General features: G+C 35.5%; 2 pseudogenes; one reads left to right on the forward strand and one right to left on the reverse strand.

The window, feature by feature from the left end:
* Positions 1 to 3304: 3304 nt before the first annotated feature.
* On the forward strand, positions 3305 to 4437 carry LOC132799952 (protein Ycf2-like; annotated as a pseudogene).
* Positions 4438 to 16568: 12131 nt separating this feature from the next.
* Positions 16569 to 19279, reverse strand: LOC132799953 (large ribosomal subunit protein uL2cz/uL2cy-like; annotated as a pseudogene).
* Between the last annotated feature and the right edge of the window lie 3376 nt (positions 19280 to 22655).

Here is a 22655-nt window from a genome sequence, read left to right on the forward strand (position 1 = left end):
GGAATGGTTAGTTATGCGTTTTGGATTATCTAATGCACCCAGTACTTTCATGAGGCTTCTGAATCAGGTAATGCATCCATTTATTGGTAAATTTGTGGTTGTTTATTTTGATGATATTTTGGTGTATAGCTGAAACTTGGATGAGCATGTGGGTCAAGTTAGGCAAGTTTTGCAAGTTCTTAGAAAGGAAATATTGTTTGCTAACATGAACAAATGTGATTTTTGCAAAGATGAGATTGCTTTTCTGGGATTTGTAGTAAGTGCTGCAGGAATCAAAGTGGATCAAGATAAAGTGCAAGCAGTCAAATAGTGGCCAGTTCCTACAACAATCACCCTAGTGAGGAGTTTTCATAGCTTGGCAAGTTTTTATAGAAGATATTTCACGATCAAGGGTATAGTACTATTTGTAGTAGCAATCTTTATATATCGTATTACCAATCGAAAGATGGTCGAAAGAAAAAATCTCTATTTGACAGGGCTTCTTCCTATACCTATGAATTCCATTGGACCAAAAATGATACATTGGAAGAATCTTTTAGGTCTTCCAATATCAATAGGTTGATTGTTTCACTCCTGCATCTTCCAAAAGGAAAAAGGATCTCTGAGAGCTGTTTCCTAGATCCAAAAGAAAGTACTTGGGTTCTTCCAATAACTAAAATGTGTATCATGCATAAATCTAATTGGGGTTCATGGTGGTGGAGGAACTAGATCGGAAAAAAGAGGGATTCTAGTTGTAAGATATCTAATGAAACCGTCGCTGGAATTGAGATCTCGTTCAAAGAGAAAGATATCAAATATCTGGAGTTTCTTTTTGTATATTCTATGGATGATCTAATCTGCAAGGACCATGATTAGGAATTGTTTGATCGTCTTTCTCCGAGGAAGAGGCAAAACATAATCAACTTGAATTTTGGACAGCTATTCGAAATCTTAGTGAAAGACTGGATTTGTTATCTCATGTTTGCTTTTCGTGAAAAAAATACCAATTGAAGTGGAGGGTTTCTTCAAACAACAAGGAGTTGATCAACTATTAAATCAAATGATATTAAGCATGTTTCCCATCTCTTCTCGAGAAAAAAGTGGGCTATTTCTTTGCAAAATTATGCTCAATTTCATACGTGGCAATTCGGCCAAGATCTCTTCTTTAGTTGGGGGAAGAATCCGCATGAATCGAAATTTTCAAGGAACATAGTGAGAGAGAATTGGATTTGGTTAGACACTGAGTGGATGGTAAACAAGGATCGGTTTTTTAGCAGGTACGAAATGTATCATCAAATATTCAATATGATTCCACAAGATCGAGTTTTGTTTAAGTAATAGATTTTAGCCAATTTAAAGGATCTTCTGATTGATCTAGAGATCATTTCGATTCCATTAGTAATGAGGATTTAGAATACCACACATTGATCAAACAAATGAGAGATTCAACAACTAAAAGAAAGATTGATTCTTTGGGATCCCTCATTTCTTCAAACGGAACAAATAGAGATAGAATCGGACCGATTCCCTAAATGCTTTTCTGGATATTCCTTTATGTCCCAGATATTCACAAAAAGAAATCAAAGAATTTCTTGGAATCCTACAAGATCCATTTGTTATTTTTTCTCTAACAAATGGTCAAACTTCATATGAGATCATAAATTGTTGAAGAAAGAACAAGATGTTTCTTTCGTCCTTTCCAGGTGATTGATTGGTCTGAGGTTATCAACAAAAAAGATTTATCTAAGTCATTTCCTTTCTTTTCGTCCAAGTTACTTCTTTTTTTGTCCAAGTTTCTTCTTTTTTTGTCTAATTCACTTCCTATTTTCTTTGTGAGTTTTGGGAATATCCCCATTCATAGGTCTAACACCCACATATATGAATTGAAAGGTCTCAATGATCAACTCTGCAATCAGTTGTTAGAATCAACTGGTCTTCAAATCGTTCATTTGCAAAAATGGAAACCCCTTTTATTGGATGATCATCATACTTCCCAAAAAGTGAAATTCTTGATCGATGGAGGAACAATATCACCATTTTGTTCAATAAGACACCAAATTGGATGATTGACTCATTCCATACTAGAAACAATCGCAGGAAATCTTTTGATAACATGGATTCCTATTTCTCAATCACATCCCATGATCAAGACAATTGTCTGAGTCCTGTCGAACCATTTCATAGAAATTCAGTGATATCTTCTTTTTCTAAAGTAAATCAGCTTCGATTCCTGAATAATCCACATCACTTCTGCTTCCATTGTAACAAAGGATTCCCTTTTTATGTGGAAAAGGCTTGTATCAATAATTATGAATTTACATATGGATAGTTCCTCAATATCTTGTTCATTCACAACAAAATATTTTCTTTGCACGACGGTAAAAAAAAAATATGTTTTCTTGGAGAGAGGTACTATTTCACCAATCGAGTTACAGGTGTCTAACATATTTACACCTAACGATTTTCCACAAAATGGTGACAAAAAGTATAACTGTACAAATCTTTCCATTTTCTAATTCGATCCGATCCATTTGTTCGTAGAGCTATTTACTCGATCGCAGATATTGCTAGAACACTTCTAGCAGAGGGACAAATAGTCAATTATGAAAGAACTTGTTGTCAACCTCTTTCACATATGAATCCGTCTAATTCAGAAGGGAAGAACTTGCATCAGTATCTCAATTTCAATTCAAACATGGGTTTGATTCATACTCCACGTTCTGAGAAATGTTTACCATCTGAAAAAAAGAAAAAACGAGGTCTTTGTCTAAAGAAATGCCTTGAGAAAGGGCGGATATATAGAACCTTTCAATGAGATAGTGCTTTTTCAACTCTCTTAAAATGGAATATATTCCAAACATATATGCCAAGGTTCCTTAATTTGACAGGATACAACTATCTAAATTTGATATTTTTAGATACTTTTTCAGACCTATCGCCAATATAAAGTAGCAGCCAAAAATTTGTATCCATTTTAGATGATATTATTCATGGATCAGATATATCTTGGTGAATTCTTTAGAAAAAACTATGTCTTCCACAATGGAATCTGATAAGTGAGATTTCGAGTAAGTGTTTACATAATCTTCTTCTGTCCGAAGAAGTGATTCATCGAAACAATGAGTCATCATTGATATCGACACATCTGAGATCGTCAAATGTTTGGGAGTTCCTCTATTCAATCCTTTTCCTTCTTCTTGTTGCTGGTTATCTCATTCGAACACACCTTCTCTTTGTTTCTCGAGCCTATAGTGAGTTACAGGCAAAGTTTGCAAGGGTCAAATCTTTGATGATTCCATCATACATGATTGAGTTGTGAAAACTTATGGATAGATATCCTACATCTAAATTGAATTCTTTTTGGTTAAAGAATCTCTTTCTAGTTGCTCTGAAACAATTAGGAGATTCTTTAGAAGAAATACGGGGTTCTACTTCTGGTGGCAACATGCTATGGATGGTGGTCCCGCTTATGCGGTTAAATCAATACGTTCTAAAAAGAAATATTTGAATATCAATCTCATCGATATCATCGATTTCATAAGTATTATACCGAATCCCATCAGTCAAATCACTTTTTGGAGAAATACGAGACATTTAAGTCATACAAGTAAAGAGATCTATTCATTGATAAGGAGAAGAAAAAACATGAACGGTGATTGGATTGATGATAAAATAGAATCATGGGTCTCGAATAGTGATTCAATTGATGATAAAGAAAGAGAATTCTTGGTTCAGTTCTCCACCTTAAAGACAGAAAAAAGGATTGATCAAATTCTATTAAGTTTTGACTCATAGTGATCACTTAGCGAACAATGACTCTGATTATCAAATGATTAAACAACCGGGAGCAATTTACTTATGATACAAAGTTGACATTCATAAAAAGTATCTAATGAGTTATGCGTTCAATACATCCTGTTTAGCAGAAAGACGGATATTCCTTGCTCATTATTAGACAATCACTTATTCACAAACCTCCCGTGGGAATAATAGTTTTCATTTCCCATATCATGGAAAACCTTATCCCTTTCTAAGGATATTTTAGTGATAGGTTCTATAGGAACTGGACGATCTTATTTGGTCAAATACCTAGCAACAAACTCTTATGTTCCTTTCATTATAGCATTTCTGAACAAGTTCCTGGATAAAAAGAGTTTTCTTATTGATGATAATGACGACATCGACCGTGAGCTTGATATGGAGCTGGAGCTTCTAACTATGATGAATGTGCTAACTATGGATATGATGCCAGAAATAGACCAATTTTATATCACCCTTCAATTTGAATTAGCAAAAGCAATGTCTCCTTGCATAATATGGATTTCAAACATTCATGATCCGGATGTGAATGAGTCAAATTACGTATCCCTCGGTCTATTAGTGAACTATCTCTCAAGGGATTGTGAAAGATGTCCCACTAGAAATATTCTTGTTATTGTTTCGACTCATATTCCCTAAAAAATAGATCCCGCTCTAATAGCTTCGAATAAATTAAATACATGCATTAAGATACGAAGGCTTCTTATTCCACATGAAGGATGAGAACCAACTATGTAACATCTACATCGAGAATTCAAGTATTGTATACATCATTAGTCTGATCCTTTGTAGGAACTACCTATAATAACGAACTTGGAAAATGAATCTCTTTATCATAGAGAGATTCGTTGTTCTTGACCCTACTTCACCTTAATTATTATTAAACAAGTAAAAGTTATGTGTTGGTCCGAGTGGGGATAGCATTTCTCTTTTGCTTGTCCATGGAGTTTTGAAAAATTCAAACATCTCAGAGATAGATATAGAGGTAGGAATTTATCAAACAAACCACACACCTTCGCATATGTCAGGAGTCCATTGATGAGAAGGGGCTGGGGAAAGCTTGAACCCAATTCCTACAATGATGAGTATAAGCGAAATTAAAATTCTTGGGGAGTTATACATTTATGTATTGGTAAGACCATTCACTATTTCTTGAAGCTCGATCTCTCCCCCAGATGAACCATAATAGAATAGCTTGCCCCACCCATGAGTAAATATTTCGTCGTAGCCTCATTAGACCGTACATCTTTCTTGGTATATCCAGATAATAGGTAGGAGCATAAACTTAAACATTCTGGAGCTAAAAAGATAGTTATTAAATCGTTAGCACCTCATAAAAACATTCTTCCTAATGTAGCTGTTGATACAAATAAAAGAAACTCTGTTATAGGCCATTTTTGTACATTCAATGCACTCTACGGATAGAGGAATACATAAAGTTAAACACAGTAAAATAAAAAGTTGAAACATTTTGTTAAAATTGTTCATTTGGAAATTTCTCGAAAAGCTAATCGTAGGTTCTTCTCTCCATTGGAACAATAGGGCCGTTATGCTCATTACTAAACTTGTTGAAGAAATGAAATATAACCAAGGTATATCTTTTTGATCAGATGTTGCATCGATCATCAGAAGTAGAATTAGGCCAAAAATTAAGATACATTATGGGAAAGTAAAACTTCTATCAAGGAAAAGCAAATGAAAGGCTTTCATAAAAATTCTCATAGAATCAAGAATAAAGTTTTCATTCTGTACATGCCAGATCATGAATTAGTAGCTGCATCCAATCTCAAAAAAATCCCAATTGTTTCGCACTTTTTGGAATGGAATTTTTGTGGAATCCCCATGAGTAGGATCAAACCTTATTCCATGGTATGTACATGAAATTCCTCTTTCTTATTCTTAAACAAGTCCCCGAGATGGCTTAGTTGATCCATGATTTATGTTTCATCTTTCTTTTCCTTTTCGTTTGTTTCGAGAAATATATCGATGAATTCTGATTCTTTATTTTTCTATTGATTCGTTTTCGATCGAGATGTATGTATCCCTAGGTCTATTTGTCTATATAGATCCTATTCGTGGATTAACGAAAGTGTGCAAAAGCTCTATTTGCCTCTGCCATTCTATGAGTCTTTTCCCTTTTGGGTATGGCATCGTCATTTCCTTTGGCAGCATCCACTAATTCGGAACTTAATTTGAAAACCATATTCGACGGACGTTTTCGCAATGCCCCTAATTACCAACAAATGGCAAGTGCTTTTCCTTGTGTGGATCTTATTTCAATGGGCACTTGATGGGTCGATCTGCCTACACGTCTTGCTTTTACTGCTATATCGGTAGTTACTCCACTTATTGCTTGACGTAAAATAGATAGTGGATTTGTTTATGTTTTTTCTTGAATCCTTTTCATGGCTCGATAGATGATTTGATAAGCCAATGATATTTTTCCATGTTTCATAATACGGTTAACCAATGTGTTAACTAATCGATTATGATAAATTGGATCGAATATTGCAATTTTTTCTTTTATAGTACCTTGATGTGAAATGACTGTGAAAGGGGTTCAAGAATTAGTTTTCTTTTTATAAGGGCTAAGATAATTTATTTTGGCTTTTTGACCCCATATTGTAGGGTGGATCTCGAAAGATATGAAACATCTCCCTCCAAGCCGTACATACGACTTTCATTGAATACGACTTTGCACAGAATTCTATATGTATCTATGAGATTGAGTATGGAATTTTGTTTACTCACTTTAAATTGAGTATCCGTCCCCCTCCTCTTCCTGCTGGGATTGGAAATCCTGTATTTTGCATATCCATATGATTGAGTCCTTAGGTTTCCAAAATAGTGTAAAAAGAAGTGCTTCGAATCATTGCTATTTGACTTAAACCTATTATAAAAAAGGCAAGGCATTTCGAATTGTTTGTTGAAATGGACAAAGTCAAGGAAAACATCTGAAATTAATTCAATATTGGACCTTGGACATATAATAGTCTTGAATAGAATCTCTTTACAAGGAAAATCTTTTGTCTCATGGTAGCTTGCTCTGGTTCCCTTACTAAACTTTTGTTATTGAGTTAGCCATACACTTCACATGTTTCTAGCGATTCACATGGCATCATCAAATGATACAAGTCTCGGATAAGAATCTACAATGTACTAGAATGTCCTTGTTAATGATCCTTCACTCCGACAGCATCGAGGTTCCTCGAACAATGTGATATCTCATACCGGGTAAATCCTTAACCCTTTCCTTTCTTACTAAGACTATAGAATGTTCTTGTAAATTATGGCCAATACGTCAGGGATATAAGTGATGCAAATCCGTCAGAGATCGTTCAACCGACAACCCGTTGGGGTGCTGATCCAATACAGATGAAGGTGGGGCTGATCCAAGGAGTTCAAGGACAATCTTGCTGTCTTTATCCAAGGAATAAGACATAATCAAGAGGGGTTGCCCATATCTAAAGAACCAAGGCATGTTTTACTGATACAAGCAATAGAAGCCAAAATGGACCCGGGTGACGTTTTTAGTGCCAATATGCAGGTTGGGTTGTATGAATTGGATCCCCATTCTTATGGGCTCAATTAATATGGTGGATGAGTCATAGAAACCAGCCAAAGTAGCTTCAAAGCCGAACAACATGGTGGTTTTCGCACAAGGGGAAGAAAGGCCAAAATTTGCTGTATTCTTTGCTAGCTTTACTGTACTTTGCTGTATTAGCCTTTTCTCATATTTCTAAGCAAGGGCAACATGAGGAACTTCATAATAAGCTTATTTGGCATTCCAAAAAGACTATTGAAGCTGATTTGGAGTCCAATTAGGTCAAAGAAGGGTCATTATCAACCTAGCCGAAGATTACCATATTTAGTTTCCTAATTTGTTTTTACTTTTTGTTTTAGGAAACTATCTTTAATTTTAGATCTGTATTTATTTACTTATTGAACAAATAAGTTTAGGAAAGTTTTTATTTTATTATTTTGTTTGTAAATTAATTAATTCCTAATTGAAAATAAGGGAATTAATTAATTAGATTAGGAAAAGGAAAGATTCGGTCAAGCTAGAACTTTTCATTGTGTGGCCGGTTTTTCCTAGGGCTTTTAGGGTTTGTTTTGTTTCTTTCAAAGCCTATTTAAAGGCTTATTTTCAATATGAATACAACTTTGATTTGATTGAGAAAATACTTGTGAGATTTATTATCTCTTTGTTCTATGAGAACACCTAAAACACCATTAGAGAATTGGTTGTTTTAGCTTGACTTATCAATAGGTTTCCCATCCCCTATTGTGGCATCTACATTATACAAAGGTTTCTAACCACATGTTGGTTTTGGGTTGAGGTCAATTCCATTAAAACTTGAACTTAATTAAGATCCGGGCTAATATAAAATGGGTTTAGGAGCAGGTCGTCCTAGGTTCGTATCCTTTGGTATCAAAGTCGAATTTTGTTAAGGTTTGATCTATCTTTATTTGCTTTATTTGTTTTTGTGTTATTCTGCAAATTTTACATTAGGTTAAGGTTGTATCGATCCCATACACATTCTGCATCTTAAAAAAAATAAAATAAAATAAAATTCATTCCTAGTTGAATTAGGATTTCCTAGTTTTATCGTATTTTTGTTTCCTACTTTGTTGGTTGTTTTTCATCATTGTTCTTGTTAATTTTGGTTTTTCTTGATTATTATTTGCTATTTTAGTCTTAAATATTTGCATTCATCTATTAAAAAAAAAAGAGTTTGCGGCAACATTTAAAAAAAAAAAAAAAACTGCACATTTGTGTTTATTTGGAGGTCACGGGTTTGGTGAATTTTTGGAGTTGGAATTGCAAATTTGTTGTTTATTCTTGCTACTGCAGTTGTGTATAATATTCAGTGAGTGAAAAAAAAAAAAGAAAAAAAAAAGAAAGAAAGCCGAATATAAAATATATATATATCGGTTTGTTGAAAATTGGTGTTAAAGTTTGTTGCTGGAAATTTTTTGTAACTGCTGCTTTGTTGATTATTTATTCCATATTTGGAGTTTCTGGAGAGTTATTTTTGCTGCTAGATATTTGAGTTTGAGTGCTAAATTATTTGGATTAAAATTAGTTAAAGGATTTGATACAAAAACTTGAATTACAAAGAACAACAACCAACAACTTTTCTATATTTTTGTTCTCTTTGATTCTTGTTCGTATTTGAATTTCTTTTTCTAGAATTTTATTCTTGAACTCATAATCTATTATCATCTGGTCCAGTTCTTCAAAATTCCAAAGTTTTCTCATTAATTTGCTTGATTTTGCCTAGAAACGTCGAAAACTAGGTTTTGTTGAATTCTTCAGTATTGCCTACTTCTTAGCAACTGTTTTGTTGATAAGTTTAATTAAAACATACTTGTGATCTAATTTCTGTTTTATGGGTGTTTTAATTAGAACTTTGAGATAATTCATTGAGTGGAAAAAGGCAAGAGAGTGTGAGCACAAAAGAGGGTTAAAAGCCGAAATTAGTGTGCAAACATGAGTGTCGAGTTCTTACATTGAGTGAAACACGTGAGGGAGTGAATCTGGTGAGGATTTATTTTATTTTTGCAGTATTTTACTAACATGGCAGATTCTAGAATAAGAAGAGGAGACACACCACTGAGAATTAATGAAGAAGAGTCCGTAGGATTTCATGGTGATCCACGAGTCACCGGGGAGTGGTGAGCAAACGGAATTGAAAGCTATTTTGGAACAATCACAGCGGGTGAGTGCTCAAGTTTACCACATGAATCAAAGGATGGGAAGGCTAGAAGTTTTCCAAGGGTTGCTGAACACAAGAAATAGGCAAGATTTTCATGAAGGTCGAGGTCAAGGACGAGGAGGCTGTGAAAGCCCGAGAGAGGAATTTGAGGAGAGAATTTCGGCGGAGACCTTGAGGAAGGCATGGACGAAACCTTTGCTGTCCAAGAGAGAGCTGGCTGTGGAAGGTATAGGAGGGAAGAAACAGATGACAATCTTAGCAATATCAAGATCAACAGGCCACCATTCATGGGAAAAAGTGATCCTGAGGCACATTTGGAGTGGGAAGAAAAGATGGAGATGATATTTGACTGCCATAATTATTCGGAGGGTAAGAAGGTGAAGTTGGCAACAATGGAGTTTGGCCATTATGCACTCCAATGGTGGACAAATGAGCAAGGCACCCGAAGAAGAGCTGGTGATGACTTGATCACAACATGGCGACAAATGAAAGGAGCCATGAGAAAGCGGTTTGTGCCATCACATTACCATAGGTTGCTGCATCAAAGGCCTCAATCTTTGTCTCAAGGAAGTAGGTCCGTGGAGGATTATTACAAAGAGATGGAGACACTCATGATGAGGCTGAATATGAATGAGGATAGGGAGGCAACAATGGCAAGATTTCTTGGTGGCTTGAACCATGACATTGCCAACCAGCTTAAATTGCAACAATACTTGGAGTTGGAAGAGATGTTGCATGTAGCCATTAAGCTTGAGCACCAATTCAAGAGGAAGGGAGTAGGATCATAGCTTGGAGGTGTTTCCAGCAGTGGGAGATTCAATTCAAATGTCTAGAGAAACAATTCAGCTAATGAAATCAAACCAAAATCGAAAGCTAGAGAAGAAAGTACCAACCGGTCAAAAAGGAAGGCCAAGACCGAATCTGTCCAAGCTCTTAGAGGTGAGATAAAATCTGATCCTAAACCTCAAAAATCCTAAGAAATAATTTGTTTTAAGTGCTAAGGAAGAGGACACATAGCCAGCCAATGCCCAAATAGAAGAATCATGGTATTAAAGGGTGATGGTGAGTTGGAACCAACAAGTGAAGAAAGTGAAGCTGAAACCGAGCAAGAGGAGGATTGCAATGATGATGAAGCCGAACCAGTAGACATATCTAATGCCGAGTTGAGCTTCGTTTCAAGGAGAGTACTTGCTGTCTATAAAGATGAAGAGCAGATACAAAAAGAAAACATCTTTCACACTCGCTGCGAAATACAAGGTAAGATTTGTAGCATGATTATAGATAGTGGGAGTTGTACCAACATGATAAGTAATCTTGTAGCTGACAAATTAGGTTTGAAAACAATTAAACATCCAGAACCCTATAGGTTATAATGGTTAAATGATAGTTGTGAGATGAGTGTAAATAAGCAAGCCAAAGTTAAATTTAATATAGGTAGGTATGAGGATGTTGTCTTGTGTGGCATTGTACCAATGCATGCCGGACATATTTTACTAGGTAGACCATGGAAATTTGACAAAGATGCTACTCATTTTGGTCCAGAAAATAGTGTTGTTCTCAGGTTTAAAGGGAAGAAAATCAAGCTGGAGCCATTGACTCGTAAGGAGGTTTACAAAGATCAACTACAAATGCAACAAAGGAGGGAGGCCGAAAAACTCAAGGAGAAAACAAGTATGGCACCAACGGCCACACCATCCTTTCAAGAAGGTGAGATTGAGGTTGCTGATCAAGGTAAGCTTTCTAAAACCCAAATTGATTGGAAAAACCAAGAAAAAGCCGAGAGAGGGGTGAGAAAAGAGAGCAAACCTGAGAGCACCAAAAATCTAGAAATTTCCGCCAATGAGAGCCAAACCGAAGGAAGAAAAAGAAAAGAAAGAAAATAGAGGAAAAACCAAAATTTTTATTTGAGTCCTGGGGATATTAATAAGGCTATTGAATGTACAAAACCCTTGCTAGTCATGATATATAAAGAAAATTATTTTAATGATCAAACTAACTTTGAAGAACTTGAATTGCCAAGTTCAATGATTTCTCTTTTGAAGGAATTTGGAGGAGTTTGTGATTCATACAGATCATAAGTATTTGAAGCATATTAAGGGTCAAGAAAAGCTCAACCAAAGGCATGCCAAGTGGATTGAATTTATTGAAACCTTTCCATATGTGATCCGCTACAAAAAAAGGTAAGGAAAATGTGGTTGCCGATGCATTATCACGAAAGTATGTACTCTTTTCTACCTTAGAAGCTAGATTGCTTGGATTTGAACAATTGAAACAAATTTATAAGCATGATAGTGACTTTGGAGAAATTTGTATAACTTGTTTGAAACATGGATTTAATAAATTTTACATATTTGAGGGGTATTTGTTTAGGAAAACAAACTTTGTGTGCCTAATTGTAGCATTAGGGAATTATTGGTTCAGGAAGGACATGGGGGTGGTTTAATGGGTTTTAGTATTTTTAAAACTTTATCCTTGCTGCAGGAACATTTTTATTGGCCTAACATGAGGAGAGATGTTGAGAGAATTTGTGAAAGATGTTTGAAGTGCCAAAAAAATAAAATCAACATTGAAGCCGCATGGATTGTACAAGCCTTTGCTGATTCCTACCTATCCTTGGGTAGATTTGTCTATGGATTTTATTCTTGGTTAGCCTAGGTCAAGGACAAGAAAAGATTCAATATTTGTTGTAGCAGATAGGTTTTCTAAGATGGCACATTTTATTACATGTAATAAAACTGATGATGCATCCAACGTTGCTAATTTATTTTTCAAGGAAATTGTGAGATTGCATCGAATGCCAAGAGCTATTGTTTCAGATAGGGATGCTAAGTTCTTAAGTTATTTTTGGAAAATTTTGTAGGCTAAGTTAGGTCCTAAGCTTTTATTTTCAACTACTTGCCACCCACAAACAGATGGGCAAACCAAAGTTGTGAATAGAACCTTGTCCGCTTTGTTATGTGCTTTAATTAGTAGAAATTTGAGAACTTGGAAAGAATGTTTGCCACATGTTGAATTTGCTTATAATAGGTTTTTACATTCAGCTACGAAATATACACCATTTGAAATTGTTTATGGTTTTAATCCTTTGACTCCATTAGATTTAACACCTTTACCTTTGAGTGAGCGTGCTAATCTAGATGGAAAACAAAAAGCTGATTTTGTAAAACATATTCATGGGAAGACAAAGGCAAATATTGAGAGGAGGACCGAGCAATATGCAAAGGTGGCTAATCAAGGCCGAAAGCCAATGGTCTTTGAACCTGGAGATTGGGTGTGGCTGCATTTGAGGAAAGAAAGATTTCCCAAACAAAGGAAATCAAAACTCATGCCGAGGGGTGATGGACTTTTTCAAGTTTTGGAGAGGATAAACGACAATGCCTACAAACTTGATCTACCAGGTGAGTATAATGTTAGTGCCACCTTCAATGTTGTTGATTTGTCTCCTTTTGCTGCAGGTGATGACTTTGATTTGAGGGCAAATCCTTTTCAAGAGGGAGGGAAGAAAGGCCAAAATTTGCACACAAGGGGAAGAAATAAAGCCGAACAACATGGTGGTTTGCACACAAGGGGAAGAAAGGCCAAAATTTGCTGTATTCTTTGTTGGCTTTACTGTATTTTACTGTATTAGCCTTTTCTCATATTTCTAAGTAAGGGCAACGTGAGGAACTTCATAATAAGCTTATTTGGCATTCCACAAAGACTATTGAAGCTAATTTCGAGTCCAATTTGGTCAAAGAAGAGTCATTATCAACCTAGCCGAAAATTACCATATTTAGTTCCCTAATTTGTTTTTACTTTTTGTTTTAGGAAACTATCTTTAATTTTGGATTTGTATTTATTTACTTATTGAAAAAATAAGTTTAGGAAAGTTTTTATTTTATTATTTTGTTTGTAAATTAATTAATTCCTAATTGAAAATAAGGAAAGATTCGGTCAAGCTAGAACTCTTCATTGTGTGGCCGATTTTTTCTAGGGTTTTTAGGGTTTATTTTGTTTCTTTCAAAGCCTATTTAAAGGCTTATTTTTCAATATGAATACAACTTTGATTTGATTGAGAAAATACTTGTGAGATTTATTATTAGTTTGTTCTTTGAGAACACCTAAAACACCATTAGAGAATTGGTTGCTTTAGCTTGACTTATCAATAGGTTTTCCATCCCCTATTGTGGCGTCTACATTATACCAAGATTTCTAACCATAGGTTGGTTAGGGGTTGAGGTCAATTCCATTAGAACTTGAACTTAATCAAGATCCGAGCTAATATAATACGAGTTTAGGAGCAGGTCATCTTAGGTTCGTATCAATAAGCTGTGATTTCAAATCCAAGAGTTAAATGTACTTTGACAACTTTACGTATGGCAAAGTTTCATTTTTTAGGGGTGATAATAGATAAGTCATCCTTACTGCCACTCTATAGAATTGTACATGAGATTTTCATCTCATATGGCTCCTCGTTCAATTATTTTGAAGTCATTGGATCCTTTTCCTCATTCAAGAATCTCTCCCCTTCTTCCACTCTGTTATGAGTTTTCATTCATTAGGAATCTGGGCTCTTCTACTTTACTTATTATTTTTTTATTATTTTTCCTTCTCTTTTCTTTTTTTTATTTTATTCCTTTCCATCATTGCTTAAGTGCCGTAGGTTTGATCCTGTAGAATCTAACTCATTTTCTCATTGAGGGAAAGGTACAAAATAAATCGGATTGATTTTTTCATCAAAAGTACTATGTTATGTGAAATCTTCGATTTTTTTCTCTTTCTCTATCCCTATCCGGTAGGTACATCATTTGAATCAATAGAGAACCTTTTCTTCTATAGGTACATCGTTTGAATCAATACATTCCAATTCCTTCTTGATACCTCCCAAGGAAAATCCTAAATCGAATCCCAAATTGACGGGTTAGTGTGAGCTTATCCATGCTGTTATGCACTCTTCGAATAGGGATCCATTTTCTAAAAGATCCAGGCTTTTATGCTTTTGTGGGTCTCCAAGATCCTTTCGATGACCTATGTTGTATTGAAAGGATGTCTATATGAACCGATTGATTTCTTAAAGCCCGTGGTAGCAACAGAACTAGGGAAAGTATAGATTAGTATTAGTTAGTGATCTCAACTCAATGAGTCCTTTCTTCCATGATGAAGTAGTGGCACCAGTCCTACATTTTGTCTCTATGGACTGAGGAGAAAGGGGGTTCAGTGGGAAGAGGATTGTAACATAAAATAAGCAAGGGGGTTAACTTCTTTCAAATATACAACGTGGATTCTATCAATGCAATGTAGTTGGACTCTCATGTCGATTCGAATGAATCATCCTTTCCATGGAGGAAAATCTTTGCCTGCTAGGCAAGAGGATAACAAGTTACAAATTCTGGCACAGTAGGACATGTATTTCTATTACTATGAAATTCATAAATGAAGTAGTTAATGGTGGGGTTACCATTATCCTTTTTGTAGTGACGAATATTGGAATGCGTTCCTAAGAAAAGGAATCTGTACATTTTTCAGGGTCTTGAAGGGGCCTGGAAACACATAAGAACTCCTAAATGGAAATGGAAAAGAGATGTAACTCCAGTTCCTTCGGAAATGGCAAGATCTTTGGCACAATAATAAGGAGTTGATCCATATCATCTTCACTTGGTTCTAATTTCTCTATTTTTTTTAAGAATACCGAGTTGGGCTCTTCTCCTACCCGTATCAAATAGAACATGCTGAGCCAAATATTCTTCATGTAAGACCCCTTTGCTTTATTTAAATCGGGAAAATCGTAAGGTTTTATGAAACCATTTGCTATGGCTAGAATTTGTAGTCAATCTTATTTCCGATAGGAATAGTTGACAATTGAATCCAATTTTTCCATTATTTTCATATCCATAATAGTGCGAAAAGAAGGCCCGACTCCAAGTTGTTCAAGAATATTGGCCTTGAGTTTCTCGACCTTTTGCCTTAGGATTAGTCAGTTCTACTTGCCTTGGGATTAGTTGGTCCTATTTCTCTTGATGGGGGACAAGGGAAGGGATATAACTCAGGGATAATAGTTACTCTAGGGGTACCAGGATGATCTTCCTCAAGAGCTCACATGGACAGGAGGTTTAGCACCTCGATGTCGGCCCTTCGCCACCTCAGGCTGTAGTATGTTCCAAGGGTTGGGCTATTCGCCCATTAAAGCGGTATGTGAGCTGGGTTTAGAATGTCATCAGATAGTTCGATCCATATTCGGTGTGGGCATTAGAGCATTGAAAAGATCTTACCCTAGTGTGAGAGGACCAGGAAGGATGCACCTCTGGTGTACCAGTTATCATGCCCATGGTAAACATTAGGTAGCGAAGTGAGGAGCGGATAACTGCTGAAAGCATCTAAGTAGTAAGCCCACCCCATGATGAGTGCTCTTCTATTCTGACTTCCCCAGAGCTTTCGGTAGTACAGCCAAGATAGCGATGAGTTTTTTACCCCTGCGGGGCTAGAGCGATAGAAGTTTAGACAATTCAAAAGAAGGTCATGGAGAGACGAGCCATTTATCATTACGATAGGTGTCAAATGGAAGTGTAGTGATATATGCAACTAAGGCATCCTATCAGACCGGTAGACTTGAACCTTGTTCCTACATGACCTGATCAATTCGATTAGGCACTTGCCATCAATTTTCATTGTTCAACTCTTTGACAACACAAAAAAACCATTGTTCAACTTTTTGACAACATGAAAAAACCAAAAGCTATTCCCTCCCTCTCTATCCATCCAAGGGATGGAAGGGTAGAGGCCTTTGGTGTTCATTCCAGTCAAGAATTGGGGCCTCACAATCTCTAGCCAATATGCTTTTCTCTCATGCCTTTCTTCATTCATGGTTTGACATTCTGGTGTCCTAGGTGTAGAGGAACCACACCAATCCATCCCGAACTTGGTGGTTAAACTCTACTATGGCGACGATACTATAAGGGATGTCTTGTGGAAAAATAGCCCAACATTAGGATGATAAAAAGCTTAACACCTCTCATTCTTACTACTTTATTTTTTCAATATGGAAAAAAAAATATGAAAAATGGAAAGGTTGTCTTATTCAAAACCCCAATTATGGAAACCTTTCTCTCCCACTTCACACCTCGGGGTTATGGGTTTTTTTCTACCAATTGGGGCCCTCCCTTCACCACCCCCATGGGGATGGTCTATAGGGTTCATAATTACTCCTCTTACTACAGGACGCTTACCTAGCCAACATTTCGATCCCGCTCTACCTAAACTATTCTGGTACACCCCAACATTCCCCGCTTGTCCGACTGTTGCTGAGCTATTTTTGGGTATCAGACGGACCTCCCCATAAGGTAATTTTAATGTGGTCGATTTCCTCTCTTTTGTAATCAATTTCGCTATAGCACCTGCTGCTCTATCTAATTGTCCACCCTTTCCAAGTGTGATTTCTATGTTATGTATGGACGTGCTCAAGGGTATATCGGTTGAAGTAGATTCTTCTTTTTGATCAATCAAAACCCTTTCCCGAATTGTACAAGCTTCTTCCAAAGCATACAGCTTTCTGGACGTAGATGATGATATCTATATAGATGGACCTTATATATATCCTATAATTCTTATATATATATATATATATATTTTAATGAAGTACCACATGAGTGGATATATAGGAATCAAAATATGCCGAGTCACTCATGTTATGATCTTCTACATCCTAGGCCTTCTTATTCCTTCATCTGGCTTATGTTCTTCATGTATCATTTAGACTGAATGACTTTATGAAATTACATCAATACTTCCACATATTATGGGTAACGTAGGAGACATCTCTATTTTTCCCCCCGGGAATCCTTAGAATTACCTCTGCTTCATTTTCAACTCACCTTTGACCATCAAATGAAATGTGAATGACCCGTCCTTCTCTCTTTGAACCAAGGGGCTCTTCTAGTTCTGTCGGTGCTTGAAACAATTTTGTCTTCTCCATATTACTATATCTCTAGAGTCACTAATTTAATATGAGGAACTTATGAACTCAATCACTTGCTGCCATTATTCTTCAGTGTTCTGTTGAGGTCTATCCTGTGCAAGGACTCAAATTGGATCAGTAATTGATTTCTAGGTTTCGTTGCAAACCTAATTGGTTACTTCCAATTACATAAATCAATAGTTCAAACTGCACTCAAAGGTAGGGCATTTCCCATTTTTATAGGAACTTCTGTACTTGAAACAATGGTATCTCCAATTATAGCCCCTCTGGGATGTAAAATATATCTTTTCTCACCATCCCGATAGTGTACGAGACAAATGTATGCATTTTGATTAGGATCGTACTCTAGAATTATGATTATACCATATATGTCTTTTTCATTTCGTCAAAAATCAATTTTACGATATAGACGCTTATGACCTCCCCCTCTCTACCCTGCGGTAATGATTCTGCTTGCATTACGACCTTTACCATAATGATGTTGCCCACATATCAAATTACAACCCTTACCCTATGATGTGCCCTGGGTAGAAGTTCTGTATTTCTTTCTAATAGGTGGAATATGATACGAACCTAGGACGACCTGCTCCTAAACCCGTATTATATTAGCCCGGATCTCAATTAAGTTCAAGTTCTAATGGAATGGACCTCAACCCCTAACCAACCTGTGGTTAGAAACCTTGGTATAATGTAGACGCCACAATAGGGGATGGAAAACCTATTGATAAGTCAAGCTAAAACAACCAATTCTCTAATGGTGTTTTAGGTGTTCTCAAAGAACAAAGAGATAATTAATCTCACAAGTATTTTCTCAATCAAATCAAAGTTTTAAAGTTCTATTATTAATGAAAAATAAGCCTTTAAATAGGCTTTGAAAGAAACAAAATAAACCCTAAAAACCCTAGGAAAAACCGGCCACACAATGGAGAAGTCTACCTTGGCCGAAACTTTCCTTTTCCTAATCTAATTTGGATTAATTAATTCCTTTATTTTGAATTAGGAATTAATTAATTTACAATGAAAATAATAAAATAATAACTTTCCTAATCTTATTTGTCCAGAAAATAAATAAATAGAAACTAAAAATAATGGTAGTTTCCTAAAACAAAAAGTAGAATAAAATTAGGAAACTAAAATACTAGCTTTTTGACTAATTTGACTTTGACCAATCTTTGACCAAAGTGAGCTCCAAATCAGCTTCTAGATGCTTTGAAGGATGCCAAATAAACTGAATATGAAGGCCCACACGTTGCCAATGCTTGGAAAAATAAGAAAAGGCTAATACAGTAAAATACAGTAAAGCCAGCAAGCAATACAGCAAATTCGGCCAAATTGTTGAAGCTGTCCGTACAAGCCCTTTTTGATTGCATTTGAGGCTGCTTTAACTTGATTCCATGACCTCTTAGGCATATGTATTGAACCCATAAAGCATTGGAACCATTTCATGCTTCTCGGACTCCAAAAATGTACCAAAACCGTCACCCGGGTCCATATCGGCTTCCACCACTTGGATGCGTAGAATAGGCTTTGTATCTTCAAGTATGGACAAGCTCTATTGAGATTGATTAACCCCTGTATAAATACTTCCAGGTTGTCCTTAAATCTCTTAATTTGAGCTCTTGTGATTGGCCTAGTCTTCATCCGTGTCGAGTCAGCACCCCAGCGGGTTATCGGTTGAGCGGGCTCGGGCGGAATCACATCAGAATAGAATACCTCGGTGGAAGCATAATGATCATACGTCTATAATGCATTGTATGTCCCATAATAGGTCCATTCTTCTACCCTTTCCTGGGAGTCGATGACTATTCATAGCTATTACCTTAACACCAAAGAAGAGTTCAACCTAATGCTCTATTTGTGTGTTAGTTGATCTTTATTCAACATTAGAAGTATATTGATTTTTCAACAATAACCGAATACTTTTGTCTGTAAATACTGCATATTTGATTCCATCCATAAATCTATTTTCTTCCCTATGAGTTCTAGTCTCAATAAGAATGCTAGTTCTTGCTGGTCATATGTTATGATATGAATATACCACACGAATTCGATATGTATGAATGATGAGATTCCATTGATAGAAAGCCAATTCCAATAGACTTATTTTATTGGAGGGTCCCATTGGTGTGCATCCAGTAGGAATTGAACCTACGAATTCGCCAACTCAAAAGAAATCTTTAGGACAAATCAATCCAATTTAGGAGGACTCAATGAAAGGACATCAATTCAAATCCTGGATTTTCGAATTAAGAGAGATATTGAGACAGATAAAGAATTCTCACTATTTCTTAGATTCATGGACCCAATTGGATTTAGTGAGATCTTTCATTCACATTTGTTTCCATAAAAAACGTTTGATAAAACTCTTGGATAATAAAATTTGGAGTATCCTACTTTCACACAATTCACATTTACAGGTTTCAACAAGCAATTGATATTTCACGATCAAGGGTGTAGTATTATTTGTAGTAGTGGTCCTTATATATCGTATTAACAATCAAAAGATGGTCGAAAGAAAAAATCTTTATTTGATAGGGCTTCCTCCTATACCTATGAACTTCATTGGGCCCATAAATGATACATTGGAAGAATCTTTTCCGTATTCCAATATCAATAGGTTGGTTGTTTCGCTCTTGTATCTTCCAAAAGGAAAAAAGATCTCTGAGAGCTATTTCCTGGATCCGAAAGAGAGTACTTGGGTTCTCCCAATAACTAAAAAGTTTATCACGCCTGAATCTAACTGGGGTTCGGGGTGGTGAAGGAACTGGATTGAAAAAATGAGGGATTCTAGTTGTAAGATATCTAATGAAACCATTGCTGGAATTAAGATCCCATTCAAAGAGAAAAGATATCAAATATCTGGAGTTTCTTTTTGTATATTTTATGGATGATCCGATCTGCAAGGACTGTGAGGAAGAGACGAAACATAATCAACTTGAATTCGGGATAGCTATTTGAAATCTTAGTGAAAGACTGGATTTGTTATCTCATATTTGCTTTTCATGAATGTATCGTCAAATATTCAATATGATTCCACAAGACCCAGTTTTGTTCAAGTAACAAATTCTAGCCAATTGAAATGATCTTTTGATCGATCTAGAGATCATTTTGATTCCATTAGTAATGAGGATTTAGACAGAACGAACAAAGATAGAATCAGACCGATTCCTTAAATGCCTTTCTGGATATTCCTTTATGTCCCAGATATTCACAAAAAGAAATCGAAGAATTTCTTGGGAATCCTACAAGATCCATTCATATTTTTTTTTTCTCTGACAGATGGTTAGAAATTCATTTGGGTTCGAATCCTATTGAGAGGTCCACTAGATATTTTAAATTGTTGAAGAAAGAACAAGATGTTTCTTTTATCCTTTCCAGGTGATCAAAAAATAAAGAAATAGTCAATATAATCAGGATAATTACATATTTACAAAATACCGTCTCAATTCATCCTATTTCATCAGATCCGGGATTTGATATGGTGCCGAAGGATGAACTGGATAGTTCTAATAAGATTTCATTCTTGAACAAAAATCCATTTTTTGATTTATTTCAACTACTCCATGATCGGAGCAGGGGGGATACACGTTACACCACGATTTTGAATCAGAAGTTCAAGAAATGGTAGATCTATTCACTCTATCAATAACCAAGCCTGATCTGGGGTATCATAAGGGATTTGCCTTTTCTATTGATTCATACAGATTGAATGAAAAACAATTGTTGAATGAGGTATTCATCTCCAGGGATGAATAAAGAAAGAAATAGTTATTGGTTTTACCTTCTATTTTTTATGAAGAAAATGAATCTTTTTATTGAAGGATCAGAGAAAAATGGGTCCAGACCTCCTGCGAGAATGATTTTGAAGATACAAAACCAAAAATAGTGGTATTTGCTAGAAATAACATAATGGAGGTAGTCAATCAATATAGATTTATCCGAAATCTAATTCAAATCCAATATAGCACCTATAGGTACATAAAAAATGTATTGAATTGATTTTTTTAATGAATAGGAAATGATACTCTGAATCATAGAACTACAATGAAATATACGATCAACCAACATTTATCAAATTTGAAAAAGAGTCAAAACAAATGGTTCGATCCTCTTATTTTTATTTCTCGAACCGAGAGATCCACGAATCGGGATCCTAATGCATATAGATACAAATGGTCTAATGGGAGCAAGAATTTATAGGAACATTAGGAATATTTCATTTCTGAGTAGAAGAGCTATTTTCATTTTCAAGTAATGTTCGATTGATTACATATTAATCAATATTCAATTTATTGGTCTGGGGTTATCAAAAAAAAAAAAAAAAGATTTGTCTAAGTCACTTCCTTTCTTTTTGCCCAAGTTACTTCTTTTTTTGTCCAAGTTTCTTCTTTTTTTGTCTAACTCACTTCCTTTTTTCTTTGTGAGTTTCAGGATTATCCCCATTCATAGCTTCGAGATCCACATCTATGAATTGAAAGGTCCGAATGATCAACTCTGCAATCAGTTGTTAGAATCAATAGGTCTTCAAATCGTTCATTTGAAAAAATGGAAACCCTTCTTATTGGATGATCATGATACTTCCCAAAAAGTGAAATTCTTGATCAATGGAGGAACAATATCACCATTTTTGTTCAATAAGATACTAAAGTGGATGATTGACTCGTTCCATACTATAAATAATCACAGGAAATCTTTTGATAACACGGATTCCTATTTCTCAATGATATCCCACGATCAAGACAATTATCTAAATCACGTGAAACCATTTCATAGAAATTCATTGATATCTTCTTTTTATAAAACAAATCGACTTCAATTCTTGAATAATCCACATCACTTCTGCTTCTATTGTGACAAAGGATTCCCTTTTTATGTGGAAAAGGCCCGTATCAATAATTATGATTTTACGTATGGACAATTCCTCAATATCTTGTTCACTCGCAACAAAATATTTTCTTTGCTTGGCGGTAAAAAACAAATATGTTTTTTTGGGGAGAGATACTATTTCACCAATCGAGTTACAAGTGTCTAACATATTCATACCTAATGATTTTCCATAAAATGGTGACGAAAAGTATAAATTGTACAAATCTTTCCATTTTCCAATTCGATCCAATCCATTCGTTCGTAGAGCTATTTACTCGATCGCAAATATTTATGGAACACTTTTAACAAAGGGACAAACA

The sequence above is a fragment of the Ziziphus jujuba genome, chromosome 11 (assembly GCF_031755915.1).
Source record: "Ziziphus jujuba cultivar Dongzao chromosome 11, ASM3175591v1".
NCBI classification, from domain to species: Eukaryota; Viridiplantae; Streptophyta; class Magnoliopsida; order Rosales; family Rhamnaceae; genus Ziziphus; species Ziziphus jujuba.